Here is a 12,972-nt window from a genome sequence, read left to right as displayed (position 1 = left end):
CAGCAGGATGTTGGTTTTTCAGAAAGGTTACAGGTCATCACATTAGGTATCTTGATGTAAGATGTACTTCTCAGCAAGAGAGCTTTATCATATTATTATTGATACTGACCACCAGATTTGTATTAGTCTTCTGCAGCTGGCTGGGAATTTTCCATGAACCCAGTCATACTTAATTCTAACCATAATAATAACATCAACAATGGAGGGCTTCAAGGGCATTGCTCCCAACATATATGCACACTTGTATGCCCCCCTTCAGAAACTTTAAAAGTCATTTGGGTTAAAGAGTCTAAGGAAAAATGATTTACTCATTCAGGCTGGATTCCTTGGGATGATGCTAGTAAATGGCAGGAAGAGGAGAAGGAACACCATGCTGTCAGGAGGTGACAGTAACAAGGGAGGTTAACGCTTAGTTCTACCAGGCAGTAGGAAACTCTGGGAGAGATTATTTTACTAGGGATAAAATGTGTATTAAACCTGTCAGTGGGGGAAACTTCAAAGGAAAAGAGGACACATCCCCTTAGAGACGTTATAGAGTATATGAGAAAAGAAAATTTGAAAGTAACCAGATTGGGAGCAGAGCTTGCACACTGAGTGCATGGTGCTGGGTTCCATAGACAGAGACAGAGTGATAAATGGTTGGGGGGAGGGCGGCAATCTTAGGGAGATAGATTTATTAGTACAGTGTTTGCTGGATCAGGACCTGAGTCGGAGCCCCAGAACTTGTGCAAAAGAAGACTGGTGTGGTGGCACGAACTTGTTAACCCCAGTAGTGAGGATGCAGAGATAGGAAGATCCTGGGGACTTGCTAGCCAGTCAACAGCCTACTTGGAAAAGTTTCAGACCAGTGAGAAACCCTGTCATACTAAAAGAAAGGTGGACTGTACTCCTCAAGGAACAACACCCAAGGTTACCCTCTGGTAACGCGCGCGCACACACACACACACACACACACACACACACACACAGAAACACACACGGGAAGTACACATGGACATACAAACAGAGCCCTATAGTCAGAAAATAGGAAGAACAGAGGAGAGAAAGGAGGAAGAAAAAAGAAGAAATTATAAAAGAGAGGAGAGCAGACAGAGGGGTTAGTATTTATTGGGACCATTAACCTATATGGATATCTCCAAAGTTCCCGTTTCCCGTTTCATTTGAGGCTATGGGAAGTGATGAAAAGTTGGAGGGTTGGTTAGAAATTAAATAGGTAGGAACAGAGGTCAAGGAGAAGCGGGCTCAGATGTGTAGATTCTGGATAGGCTTTGAGGGCTACATAAAAAGCTAGAAATGCTTGGCGGATACCTATCTCTGCCTCTTGGTGTGTCTATCTGCACACAAGGCAGGAAGACCCAGGGGACCAAGTGAGGGCTGATCTCTAGGCCTTGATCCTCAACTCCAAAGAGCTCTGGACTTGTACCATCTGGTACTTCCCTTCTTCTAGCCTGATAAACTCCCAAGCATTCAGCCTCTCTCAGGGCCACACGGGCGCAGCCCAGCAAAGGCGCTAAAAGAGCCCGCTGGAGCAGTGTGTGGGCGGGGCTCAACCCAGGGCTTCTCCTTGAAAGCTTGAAGTTTGGCGGGGAGGCGGACACTGTGGGCGGGGGCCAGAGGGGGTGGGACAGACCATTCCGGAAGGAAGTGGTTCCTGGTCTTCGGCCCGCGGGGGTAGCTGGGTGCTTGTTGGAGCAGGAGGCGGGAGCTGAGCGGAGGGGCTAGGCCTTGAGGGAGCGGCGGCCGCTGTGGTGTCGGAGCCTTGGGCGACAGCGACGGCTATGGTGACAACTTCCCTGAGGGGTGAGCGCTCCGGGGAGCGGGCGGAGTGAGGAAGCCCGGGCCTGCCAGGGAGGGAGGGTGTGTCTTTCGCCCGTGAGTGGCTGTTCTCACGGTGGCGGGAGGGGCGGCGGGAAAGGGGCGGCGGACCGACTTGGCTTTTCAGGGTACGGTATCCCTTCTCCCCTCACGCTGGGCCGGCGCCTTCCCTTTGAGGCTGCCGCCCTAGCAACACAGGCCCCGGCGCGCGCTTGGCTTTTCTCTCAGGTTCCAAGGCTGTCCCACCCGTGCCTTTCGCGAGCCGCCGTTAGCCTGGGCACCTGCCCACCCCACCCCCCTCAGTTTTCTCCGCCCACGGAGTCGGGCAGGTGCCAGTCTCGTGCGGAGTCTCTCCAGGGATTCAGGGAGGGGGCGGTGCCCCGAGACTGAGCCCGAGGACGCTGAGCCCTGGGGAGCGGAGCTCCGGGCTTTGTCCGCGAGAGATGCTTTAGCTGCAGGGCCCGCATCTTCCCGCGAACGTCAATGTTATTCCCTCTGTGAATTTAGTCAACTGCCACGGGTCAGGACCGCCCTAGAGAAACTCAGCCCTCCACAAATATTTCCTTTTTCGGGCTTTTCGAGTTACACCTTGAGTGGCTGCTTCCCTGAAACAAACTACCAGGAGAAAATAGGGCCCGCGAGGCTCCTGGTCAGGCTACCTTTTGACCATTTTTTTTTCTTTTGTAAGCCTGTAAAGCTAGGCCCTCCCGGATGCCAAGCAAGCACTCCACCACAGAGATAGTGTCTCGCTCGACGCAAGCTGGTGTTCAGCTTGTTCTGTTGGTCAGGCTGGGCAGCCCTCGGACTTTGTACCCACTCTCCATCCCGAGTACTTGGGATTAGGCATGTTTAAGCGTTTTTTGCCCCCCTAGATGTGAACAGGTCCAAAACTTTAAAAGGCTTTGCTGTACTTTCATAATGAGCCTTGTTGGTTTGTTCATTTAGTTGAGGCTTTCTTTTTTTTTTTTTTTTTTCCTTTTTCCTTTTTTTGGAGCTGGGGACCGAACCCAGGGCCTTTCGCTTGGTAGGCAAGCGCTCTACCACTGAGTTAAATCCCCCACCCCCACCCCACCTTTTTTTTAAAAAGTCTTTAAAGAAAGGATGGCCTTGAACTCACTGTAGCCAAGGATAGCCTTGAATTTCTGATTTCCTGTCTCTGGGCCCTAGATGCTAGGATTGCTTGGTATATGCCAGTCGTGCCTGCTTTATTTTCCTCGGTTGATGATAGCAGTTCAGCTTCTCATTTACTCAGTGTTCTAAAAAGTAAAACAAGTTAGTGAGGGTTTTTCTAAGTGAACAAGGGATTTGAAATTATGACTTCTTTCAATTAAAAATATATCTGATTACCTTGACTAAATCACTTAACTTTTCCTAAGGGATTTCCTCAGCAATGATTTATAATGCTTGTCTTACCTTTCTTTTTAGGGTCATATGAGACCTTTATGAAAAGTACATTTCACATACTTTGTCTTACTGCAAGTTTTACTTTCCTGTAAAAATTTTAGAGCACAGAAGCAACTTGAAGCACAAAAAATAAAATGTGAATTTTTCTGGAGCTGCAGAAAATGGCCCAGTCAGTAAAGTCAGTAAAGTACTTGCTGTGAAATCATGAGAACCGGGGTTAAAATCTCTAGTACTTGAATAAACAGCCAGCACCAAAGTATTTGTCTCTAATCCCAGCTCTCAGAAAACAGCCAGGAGAGTTTCTGAGGCTTGCAATCCATTCAGTTAAGCTGAAACGGTGAGCTTCAGGTGGTATGAAAGATTCCTGTCTTTAACAAGAATGTAGAGAGCTGCTGAGAAAGATGTATTTCTCCACTCTTCTTGTGCTTGCACACACATGGATACACACACACACACACACGGACATACATATCATTTTAAAAAGTTCCAGTTTTTGAAAAACTATTCTGGGTGTAGGCATGGAGTAGCGGTGATAGAGTACTCTAGCATGTGTGAAGCCATGATTTGTATTTCAAGAACTCAAAAGGTAGAGACAAAAGATTGCAAAATCTGGTGTGTGTTTCTGAAGTGCTGTGAATTGAGCCCAGGATATCCTGCATATCAGGCAATCACTTTACCAATATATCTGAATCACTGGCCCTCAGTTTTTTGTTTTTTTTTTTTGTTTTTTGAGCAGGATGTCACTGTATTTTTCAAATTTGCTTCAGGCTCTTGTGCATTTTTGGATTACAGGTATGTGGGACAAAGTCTGGTTGAGAATCAGAAATTTGAGGCCAATCTAGACACTAATAAGACCTTGAGGGGTTGAGGATTTAGCTCAGTGGTAGAGCTCTTGCCTAGCAAGCGCAAGGCCCTGGGTTCGGTCCTCAGCTCCGAAAAAAAAGACCTTGTTATACTGGGTATAGTGGGTCAGTCATGCCTTTAATTCTAGCACTAATGAGTAGAGACAGGCAGATCTCTCTCTGAGTTTGAGGCCATCCTGTCCTGTGTAGTGAGTTCTAGAGCTATAGAGTGAGACCCTGTCTTTAAATAACAACAACAAAAACAAACAAAAAATACTGTTTCAAAAACTCTGCTGTGATACTCTTTGGTCTCACACCACATTCTTTCATACTCTCAAGTTTGAACTTTAAGTTGTTTTTCATAGTATATAAATTGTATATTGAACATAGCTCCCTTTTTCATTTCTTTTTTGAGATAGGGTCTTATTTAGATCATCTTGACTCAAATTTATAGTCCTTTTACCTGGACCTAGATTTTTGATCATCTGCCCCTATATCTTAAGTATTGAAATTTCAGGCATGTGTATATCACACTTGGTTTATACCAGTGAGTGGGTCTCAACCTTCCTAATGCTGTGACCCTTTACTACAGTTCCTCATGTTGTGGTGAGCCCCCCAACATAAAATTACTTTCCTTGATACTCCATAACTGTAATTTTGCAACTGTTAGGAAACATAATGCAAATATTTGTGTTTTCTGATGGTCTTAGGGGATCCCTGTGAAAAGGTCCATAGACCACTAAAGAGGTTGTGACTCAGGTTGAAAAACACTGTTTTATATGGTGCTAGGGACTGAACTTATGGCTTTGTGAATGCTAGGCAGACGCTGTACTAATTAAGTGGTATCCTGGGCCTTCTTCCTTTGTTAATTTTTTAATCTTGTAACTGAACACATACATCACATATATATTCTTTAATTTTTACTGATAAATATACTTACCACAGTGAGAGAGAGAGAGGGAGAGGGAGAGGTGTTTTTATTCATGTCACTGATATATGTTAAGACCAGAGGTTTGATATCAAGTGTCTTCCTTGATTGTTGTCTATCTTATTTTTAAATGTTTATTTATTATTAGACTTGTGGGAGGGTATGCATGCATGTGTGCTGGTACACATGTAGAGGTCAGACAACTTCGTGGAGTTAGTTCTCTACCTTTACATGGATTTGAGAGATCAACTCAGTTTGTCAGGCTTATGTGCCAAAAGTCTTTATCTGCTGATCTAGCTCATTGTCCTGTGCCTTATTTTTGAGACAGAGTGCTGGATTGGCTGGCCAGCAAATGCCTTTCCAGCCCAGGAGTTATAGTTGTGCTGCTGTGCTAGCTTCTATGTAGGTAATAGGGATCTGAACTCAGGTCTTCTTACATGGCGAAGACTTTATTGGTGGTGCTGTTCCTTTAGCCTCCTACAATGAATTTTTGACTGGCCACTGTTTTTAGAGAATTTGATTGTTTAGCCTTTGTGTCTATATACACTATAGCCCAGTCTGACTTCAGACTAACTGTGTAGCCAAGTCTGGCCTCAAATTCACAGATATCCTCCAGCTTCCAGCCTCCAAAGGGCCAGGATTATAGGTGCAAGCAACTACATTTGGCTTCATTGTCAGTATTACTTTTTTTTAGCTTTTAAATAAATAGCTCTTTAGGACTGGAGAGATAGATGACTTGACAGTTAAGAACACTTGTTTCTCTTTAGAAAACCTGGATTCAGTTCTCAGCACCCACATGATTGTTCACAAATATTGAAACTCCAGTTCCAGGGTATCTGATGATCTTTCTTGGCATTAGTGGGTACTACATGTACAAATAGTCAATACATAACATACATACAGACCCACACTCAAACACATAAAGTAAAAAATGTTTAAAATACTATTTTACACTTATTTAGTGTATATATGCATGTTCATGGCATAGCATGTGTGTGGAAGAGAAAAAGGCTTGTAGACTCCTAAAAAATGGGTTCTAGAAATCTAACTCAAGTCTTTGTGCTTGTATGGCAAGAACATTTACCTACTGAGCTATGTCCCCAGCCTGTGAAAACATTAGTATTTTTGTTTTAGTGGTCTACCTTTGTATTAGCCTCTTTCTAATGTATTTACTTTTTAAATACTTTACCTCCTGGAACCAAAGTGAGCAGAGTGGGTTTCTGTGTGTGCTTATGGCTCTTCCTTACTAAAGAATGGTGATAATGGAACACAACGCTTTGTGACAATGAGAATAAGCCACGCCTGCTCTCTACACTTCTGCTCTCCCCTTTCTTCAGAGCTCCTTACTGATCACCCTCTTATTCCTGTGGTTTCTTGCTACAGAGGCTTTCATGGAGAATTTTTATTCTTTGAATTTGTAAATACTCGATTTGTATTTAGTGTGGAATCTTTTTGCATAATTCACCCATCTTAAGTGTACAGTTAAGTATATTTAGTATTTTTGTACAATTGTACAAACATTATCATAAGTCTAATTCCAGCACAGTTCTTCACCCAAAAAGCTCTGTTAGGTGTGGTGTTAAATGCCTGGAATCCCAGGACTTGGGCCACAGAAGGAGGGAGGATCAGAAATTCAAGGTCAGCATCTTCATCTACACAGGAAGTATGAGGCCAGTCTTCCTGATGGTAAACCCTGTTTCAAAAACCTAAAGAAAAAAAACCACTAAAGCCATTAGCCATCATTCCATTTCTGTAGATTTACCAAGTCTAGCTATTAAATGAAATTATACAATATGAGGTCTTTTGTCTTTTGACTTCACTCATTTAACATACTGCTTTTAGGTTCATCTATGTTGTAGCATATATTAATATTTGTTCCATATTTTATGGTTAGATATTCTATTATATATGTATGACTTTTTTCTGTTAAGTCAAACATATGATTTAAAATAGGGAAATTTATGTTTTTACTGGATATTTTATTTACATTTTAAATGCTATCTCCTTTCCCGGTTTCCCCTCTGAAACCTCCCTCTCCCCCCTTCCCCTGCTTCTATGAGGGTGCTCCCCTATTTTTTAGTATAAAAGGAGGTTTATTGTGGGAAGGGAGGGGAGTAAGGACCTGGAAAAGGGGTAAAGACAGAAAGGGGAAAGGGGAAGAAGGACAGAAGGGGAGAAAAAGAGAAAGAGAGGCTGGCCAGGAACATGTGGGAAGAGAGCAGAAGGGGGGGGCATATTTTTTCATTCATCTTAATGTACATTTGAATTGTTTCTAGCTTTTGGCTATTATAAATGCTCCTGTGAACATTGTTGTGGTTGGATATACCTGAAATGCAATAATAGTTGGGCCACATGGTAACAACATGTTTGACTTTATTGAGGAACTGCTAGACTTTTCTAAGATGGCTAACTGTACCATCTACCTTTCCACCAGCAGCATGTAAGTATTGTAACAATACTGCATCCTTAAAACACATGTTATCATGTAATGCTATAGTTATAGCTATCTTCATTGTCATGGGGTAGTATTTATTATAATTTTGATTTACATTCCACAATGACTAGTGGTTTTCTGTGCTTTTTTTTTTAGTCAGTTTTATACTTTGGAGAAATGTCTGTTCATCCTCTTTTTTAATTTAAAAAGTTTGATTGTATTCTTTTTATATAATACAGGTGAAATTAAGTACATTCAAGGTGATAGACACTCAAGTATTCATGCATTTCTTTATAAGATAAATGATTTGTAAAGAAAAATTCTTCATTCATTGGGTTATCTCTAGACTTGTTTTTTTTCTTTGTTTTACATTTTGTATTTTTACTTTCTTTTTTTTTTTTTTTTGGTTCTTTTTTTCTGAGCTGGGGACCGAACCCAGGGCCTTGCGCTTCCTAGGTAAGCGCTCTACCACTGAGCTAAATCCCCAGCCCCGTATTTTTACTTTCTTGGTGGTGGTTTTTTCATATATAAATCTTGACAGGGTAACACAGTTGTTAAAAACAAGACAAACAAACATAAAAATAATAGCTCTAAACTGGGCAATGTGGTGCATGCTTTTAATTCCAGCATTTGGGAGGCAGAGGCAGGTGGATTTCTGTCAGTTTTTAGCCAGCCTGTTCTACAGAGTGAGTTCTAGGACTACACAGAGAAATGTCTGAAAATAAAACAAAACAAAACAAAATAAAAAGCCAGCCCTGCATATTACACAGATCAATTAATTCGTTTGCCTTTTCTAGCCATCCACCAAACAGCTTTTAGATTAGAATTGGTATTTTGCAATATCATGCTCTAACATAGTACAAGCCTATTAATAAGATCTTTTTTTAACTTAATACTCAGGACAGAGCCTGGCTTGGAGTCCTTTTTATGAGTAGGGAAGTAGGCTCAGAGATGAAGCTTCTTACTCTGCTGCCCAAAGTGCTGTTTTAGGCTGCCTGCTTAAGGGTAGGCTCCTGCTAGGTACACACAGTTGGGGATAAACTCTTGATTGTGTACAGGAACATTCTGAATGCCCAGGGGAAGGTCCTCCCAGCTCAGCCTAGACTTTGATGAGTTGCTCCTCCATCCTGACGTTGCCAGGGTTATCTTCATGAAGGCCTCAAGCTTCTGAATTTTGTTGTGGACATACTTCATCTCAGCAATTTCGAGTGAATATACTGTGCATCTTTATTGGCCACATGGACAAGTCTCCATGAATTGTGTCCAGCATGATGAACTCATCTAACCAGGCAAGAGAGGGTCTTCTGTACTGAAATTTAGGGCCTCCACCTTTGGACTTGGGCCTCAGTCTGGCAGGCAAGCAGGCCCGTGCTATTGCAGCACCAGCATGTTGCAGCCCCTTGTGTCCTTTGGTCCTCAGTGGGTCAGTCTCCCATATCCAATGTACATGATTGCTGCTGTAGCTCCATGATTGGTACCCAGCAGCCTGGCCACTAGAATGGTAGTGAGCCTCTCGTCCTCTGGGTGATCATGACCTGTTTCTGCAGCTTAGCTTCCCTTGTTAGAATTCTTAACAGCATAACATTTCAAGTTTGATGAATCCTAATTAATTTTTTCTTTTGTTGTTTGTATTTTTATTGCCATATCTTAGAAACTATTGCTCTATTCAAGGTCATAAGGATTATTTATACATGTTGTAAATTTTGTGTATTTAGTTCTTGAATCCATTTTGTTTTTGTGTACGTGTGTCCATGTGCATGACATTTGGGTCGTAATTATATATTGGCTGATATAAATTCCTTAGTTTACATTTTCTTCTTTCAATGAGGCTTTTAAAATGCTACCTTTATTTTTCTTTGTTGTGTGTGTGTGTGTGTGTGTGTATTTTGAAACTATAATTCCATCATTTCCCTCTTCCCTTTTTCCCCCCAACTCCTCCCATGTACCCTTCTTGCTCTCAAATTCATGGCCTCTTTTTCTCTAATTGCTGTTACACATATACATATATATTCCTTTTGAAGAATTTGGTTATCATGGAGAGCTAGGATAACCCCAAGGCCATATGGTTCAATAGAGATGGAAAAATTATGCAGGGTTATGGGAAGAATCTGATGAATAGGGAGAGGGTTTTTATAAGAGAAAGGGAGTTGCTACGGTCTGGTCTGTCAGATGAATAAGGGTGTGTTCTGCTAAGGCTGTCTTCTTTTAGTATCAGTGTTCTTTTCAGCATCCTCCTGGGAGTAAATGACCCTGCTATCTGGGTGTTTGTGTTCAGAGGTAGACAGATGATTCGCTGCTCTGCTCTTTTATGTTTTACTCTGAAGCAGTAATACAATTGCATTTATCATCTTTCTGACATCTCACTCAATACCATATTGGTTTTACTGTCATTTTATTTCTTTTAAAGCCTTTTTTACCCTTTTAATCAACATTGCTGGCAAAAGAAATGGCATTTAAATAGGATAAACTTTTTCTGCGAAGGCCAGATAGTAAATATTTTATACTTTATATGCTGCATGTATATTTCTATTCTAACAATTCCTCCTTTTTGTGGTACTTTAATACCAGGGTTAGGATCTATCGATCTCTGTTAACCAGCCTTCCAGGTAATTTCAGTGTACACCAAAATTTGAGAGTCTCCATTCCAAGGTGTGTGTGTGTGTGTGTGTGTGTGTGTGTGTGTGTGTGTGTGTGTGTAATTGGTAAATATTTGGATATGGGCATTTTCAATATTTTTGGGTACTATCATGCTGCTTCCAACCTACTTATATATGGATATATTCTAGCAGTGTATTAGGGCTCCTTTTGTGCCAAACATGTGTCTACTCACTAAAATAATAACCACTTTTTAAAAAAAATTAATGGGTATGAAATGGTTGGGTTTTTATTTGCATTTCCCAATTACTAATTGATCATATGCATAGGTTACTTGAATTTGGGTTTGGGATATACTATTTAGAAACTTTGCCTATTTAATACTACCACATTAAAAAAATGTGTTGAAATAATTACTGAACAAACCCAGAATCCCCAAGGAGAAAGAAATCCAGAATTTTTAAAAAAGGAAATTCAAGGAAGAACACTGGAAATGACGGTCAAACAACTCAGGAAAGCACAGACAAACTGAGACAAGGGCATTGAAATAGGAGGACCAGCATGACCAGATTAGGGAAAACAAGGAGTTTGATATGGACTACTTATTAAGGTAAGGAGAGGAAAAGAGACCAGAAATTTTAAAAAAGGATTGTGTCATATATTTAATCATTCTATTTATTTATTCACTGTTTTTGAGACAGGTTTTCTCTTACTATCCAAGAACTCAGTTTGTCCATGTTGGTCTGTAACTCACAGAGATCCTCAATCTGTCTCTTCCTCCTGAGTGCCACCACTGAATTTAATATTTCACTTATAGTGAAGCATTTGGATTAATTTGGCTCGGTTTTGCTTTGCTTGTTATAAATATACATTCTTAGGTTTTCTCCTTTTAAATTATTGAAGACTTATTTTATGTGTATGCATGGATGGTTATGTAAACATGCCTAGGTGCCAGAAGTTGTACCCCTGGAACTGGAGTTAAAGCTAGAAATCAAACAAAGGCCTATTGCAAGAGCAGCCAGAGATATTAACTACTAAATCATCTTGCTGCTGCTGTTGTAGGTCCTGTCATCGTTGGTGGTGCCTCAGCCCCCACCACTTCCACTGCTGTTGCCACTGACTCTGCCACCACTGCCACCTCTGCTAGGGTTGGGGAAGGGGATACACTTACATTATTTTCTTGCTGGGCTAAGGCAGACTGACAGGTGGTTTCTGGGGCCCATGAGCCAGCCTCCTGCAATCTCCAGGTCCCAAAAAGAAACAAAGTGGCAAAAAGAAAGGTGGGGGAGGAGTGCACAAACAACTGAAGGTTGGAGGAGACTGGACTCCCACAGAGCGGGAGATATAAGCTGTTCTAACTTCTGCTGTTCAAGAGCCCCTTATTTGTCCCCCCCCCCACTTCTTAAGGTTTTTGTTTTTTCCATTGTTGTGCTATACGGGTAGGGGTTGAAAACTCACATCTCCAGAAAGAAGGGTAAGGCTTGATTTTGATTCCTTTTCACCTGCTTTCTTCCCTCTATCACATTCCTTTCTGTGATTTTTTTTCCCCTCCCAATTCAGGGTGTTCCCCATTCCCCTTGGTGGCCACTGGGAAGTGGTCTCAGCACCTGGGTTGTGGTGGAGTAAAGGCAGCAGCGGACAGTTTGTAGTTATGTTTGCGCCTGCGCAGTGCTCTATGTGGCATTTATAGTCCAAATGAGTACTTAAGAGAAGCTGTGCAGCCGGGTCTGCCCCATCTTCCCCTCTCCTGCACCTATGGTGGTTTGGGAAATATAAGGTTTCTTACTGCAGAAGAGTCACGTATACTCATCTCCTCTGCGAACTCCAGTTGCAGGGTTCCCAGAATTAAATTTTGCTTGTATTTAAGCTAGTTTAATACTACGTCCAAGACAAGTGATTGGCTGCACATAGGGAAGAATGACCAGTTCTATATTTACTTTTAATTTAGAGTTTTTCGTGACAGGGTTTGATTTTTGTAGCTTTTTGTCAGCCCTAAATGCACTATTTAGAGCAGGGTGGCCTTCAAATAAAGAGTAATCTTGCCTCTGCCTTCAGAGTGTTAGGATTAAAGGCATATATATGGCACCATTTTTTATTTTTATTTTTACAGGTTTTTTGTTTTTTGTTTTTGTTTTTTTTTTCAGAGCTGGGGACGGAACCCAGGGCCTTGCGCTTGCTAGGCAAGCGCTCTACCACTGAGCTAAGTCCCCAACCCCTATTTTTATTTTTTCATTTGGTTTTGTGACCGGCTATCCCTGACTGGCCTGGAACTCCTTTATAAATCAATCTGGCCTCAAACTCATGGAGAAATGCCTGCCCTAGCCTCCTAAGTGCTTTGGTTAAAGGCCTGGGCTGTTGTGGCAATACCACAATTCCATAATAGAACTGCTATTCCACAAGCTCAGGTGAATCTAAGGGGCAGATGTATTTTTCGAAAAGTCAGATTTAAAGCCAACCTTAAAAGGTTCTCCCTTCCCCTTTCTCCTTCTAAAGCACTTCCTATGACAGTGATTCTTAACTTGTGTGTTAAAACCCCATAGGGATTGCATATATCAGCTAACCTGCAGATCAGATAATTAGATTACAATTCATAACTAACAAAATTAGTTATAAAGTAGCAATGGAAATGTAGGATGATGTCATTATGCAGGTGAAGGCAGGTACTAGATTAGAACAAGGCTTGTCATTGGACGAGAAGGAAGGATGGGTGGGAGAAAAGTTTTAGACTAGAGCGAGAGAGGAGAAGCAGCCCAGAGAACATGGAGGCTGATGTTAAGATTCCTCTCTGTACATTTACAGGTTGTTATGATTATTCTTAAGGGATAGATGTGTACAGGGCTTTGTTTGTCTAGATGAGCAAATTATATCTCATCAATTGAATCAGAGGTTATTGTGTTGTGTGTTCTTTCATGTGGCGATTTAATTGAGTTCGAGAGAGTGTGTGGTGGCTGGAC

General features: G+C 41.7%; 1 protein-coding gene across 4 annotated transcripts in view; it reads left to right on the top strand.

Annotated features, from left to right (window-relative positions):
• The first annotated feature begins 1,640 nt into the window (after nt 1-1,640).
• Bclaf3 (BCLAF1 and THRAP3 family member 3) overlaps nt 1,641-12,972 on the top strand; it is a 56,849-nt gene continuing 45,517 nt past the window's right edge. For all 4 annotated transcript variants that reach the window (XM_032889671.1, XM_032889672.1, XM_032889673.1 and 1 more), the window contains exon 1: nt 1,641-1,800. The gene's annotated coding sequence lies outside the window, so the exon portion shown is untranslated. The remainder of the gene's footprint in view (nt 1,801-12,972) is intronic.

Source organism: Rattus rattus, chromosome X (genome assembly GCF_011064425.1).
Source record: "Rattus rattus isolate New Zealand chromosome X, Rrattus_CSIRO_v1, whole genome shotgun sequence".
In the NCBI taxonomy this organism is placed as follows: Eukaryota; Metazoa; Chordata; class Mammalia; order Rodentia; family Muridae; genus Rattus; species Rattus rattus.
This window is presented reverse-complemented; position numbering and strand designations above follow the sequence as displayed.